Source organism: Rousettus aegyptiacus, unplaced genomic scaffold (genome assembly GCF_014176215.1).
Source record: "Rousettus aegyptiacus isolate mRouAeg1 unplaced genomic scaffold, mRouAeg1.p scaffold_m13_p_15, whole genome shotgun sequence".
Taxonomy (NCBI): domain Eukaryota; kingdom Metazoa; phylum Chordata; class Mammalia; order Chiroptera; family Pteropodidae; genus Rousettus; species Rousettus aegyptiacus.
This window is the reverse complement of record NW_023416290.1, coordinates 54808654-54811333: the sequence shown is the minus strand read 5'-3', so window position 1 is coordinate 54811333 and position 2680 is coordinate 54808654. Positions and strand designations below refer to the sequence as shown.

The 2680-nt window shown below is 42.8% G+C and overlaps 1 pseudogene; it reads right to left on the bottom strand.

Moving 5' to 3' along the window:
• Positions 1 to 1895: 1895 nt before the first annotated feature.
• LOC107497682 lies at positions 1896 to 2435 on the bottom strand (annotated as a pseudogene).
• Positions 2436 to 2680: the final 245 nt, after the last annotated feature.

Sequence of the window (2680 nt, the reverse complement as noted above, 5' to 3'; positions counted from 1 at the left end):
AAATCTCCGAGCGGCTCCCACAATGCACTGCTGCCATGGCCACTCAGGAACCTCCAGGGTGCCAAGGTCGTGAAGAGACATGAGCTCTCAAGGGACCCAGGCTTCAGGGAAGGGTGAGCAAATACAGAACTGGTTTCCTGAATGTTCACGTTCCAAAGTAGGAGAAAATATTTGCAAACACCAGGCCATCAACTAATCGCCCATTGCCATCTAGAAAAAAAAATGTCAATGTCTTATTAATGTATTTCAATGAGAGGCGCTTTGTTTGTTACTTGCATAATTTACTCCACTTCATGTTTAAATCAAAGTACCTAATTATACAATTATGAATCATCCTGATTCAAATAAAGTTCACCAAAATAATTTTCTTATGTAACATTATCTTCCAATATACCTGCTATCTTCATTTCATTATGTGCTTTTATCCCACCAGAGTCTAAAGATCTAATTGTATTTTTAAGCTGTCCCATTAAACCAAAATAACAATTCTGCTACAATAACCATCATGAGCTAGCAGGTCCTGACTTCTATTTCATTTTGAAATGTCATGCTTTTTTGTTTTAATGGTTGTTTTCCCAAGAGAGTTTATAGTTTTTGCAATTAGGCAGCCTTGTAAAGCATGGCTTTAAATGATTTTAATGTTGCAAACTAACCGAGCATTTCATACATCAATTTCCTCTGCCTCTTTTAGACTAATAATGGTGCCTTTCGTGTAGCTCGTTTCTTTACAATTGACAAAATACAATCACATTTGTTGTTTTATTTGATCCTACATTCCAGACCGAGCTTATATGCTAGGAAACAACTTAGGTAATAAAAAAAAAAAAAGTGCCTGACATGACTCATACTGACACAAACACAAAAGGAATTTATTGGCAGGATAGAGGGCTGCTCAAGGACCAACAGGTAGGCGAGGAACCTGGCCGCAACAGCAGGCTGGGACCAAGGGAAGCCGTGCGGCTAAGACACAGCCAAGAGCTCGTCCCAGCCAATGTCCAATGAGAGTGCGGCCGCCTGGACCACCAAGGCTAGGCAAAAACTCAGGCTCCTGGGCTGTGTTTTCCTTTTAACTGAGGTACAGCTTAGAGTTAAGTGCACAGTCCTTACGTGTACGTCTCAAATGCAGCCACACCTGTGTGACCACAACGCTGTTCAAATCAGAGGACTTCCTCGTGCACCTCCCAGTCCACCCATTATCCCCACTAAAAGGTAATCAATTTTGTGACCTCTATTACTATAGTTTAGTTTTGTCTGGTTTTGAACTTCGTATAGGTGGAACCGTACCGTATCTACTCTTCTGTGCTTGGGTTTTCTCTCTCTCTTTCTCTCTCTCTCCCCATGGGGTTGCTTGCAGGAACGGTTCAATTGTTCTCTCTTTTTTTTTTCTTTCAATTATTCTCTTTTTCTTATTGCTATGTAAATATTTGGTTGTATAGTTTTACCAAAATATTATGTCCATTCTATTTTCTGTGGACATTGGGTTGTCTCTAGGTTTTGGCTATGACAGGGCAATGCATTTATATTTCTCAAAATTCATATTGTGTATGGCTGCACCAACTCTGTTTTCAACCAGTGGAAAACAAAGTCAAGACTAGGGTTTTGAAACATACCAAAAGACCGGTCTTTATGTCTTGATAAATTGTAAACTAAACATACACTCACAAACAAAACAGATCAATAATCGCATTAAATGTACCTGAACTAAATAATCCAATTGAAAGATAAAGATGGTCAGACTGGATGTTTTGTTTGTCTTTTGTTGTCGTTGTCACTGTTTAACTTTCATCTCATAATCATCAACTTAACTCCGCAACGCAGCTAGACTCGTAGGCAAAAGAAAATCTGGAACCCAAAGAATTATAGCGAGAGCAGAGATTAGAGGGAGTTCGGAGTTCTCAGCAGGTGGGGCGAGGGGGGCTCTTGTAAGCTACGGAAGGAATGGTCTGGTGCTTAAGATACAACAAGTCAAATTGATTACAGTCGTCCACAGTCAGCAGTGTGATCTTCCTGCCGCTCTTGGCATCCCTGGGCCCAAAGCGCTCCGCGGCCCCCACGACACCTGTGCCCTCTCCCACCTTGCCCAACCGCTTGGTCTTGGCAGTGCAGATGAAAAACTGGGACCCGTTTGTGCCAGGTCCTGCATTTGCCACGGACAAGATGCCTGGCCCCGTCTGCTTCGGGATGCAATTCTCATCATCACATTGCTCCCCGTAGACGGACGTGCCACCCATGCCATTATGGCTTCTGAATTCACCACCGTGGCGCATAAGTCCCAGAATAATTCCATGAAGGTGGGAAGCTTTCTAACCAAATGCTTCCTCCCCAGTGCTCAGAGCACGAAGGTTTTCTGCTGCCGTTGGAACTTTGTCTGCAAATAGCTTGAAGGAGACACGGCCCAAGGGCTCACGATGCCAGAATATGATTCGGTTGACCATGGCTGGGCACGAGTGAGTGACACTGGGGTGGTGGCATATGCAGGGCCCAGGCTGGGCCTTTTAAAAAGCAACTATGTGCACGCTACTTTAAAGGTACAGGAAAGTAAAAAATAACAAGACGGAAAAAGATACGGAACGTAAACACCAAGAGAAAACTGATGTAGCTTTACTAGTATCACAAAATAGCAGATCGTAGGTCAAGAAGCATTTACAAGAAAGGAAAGGGGATGTTTCGTAATGAAAAA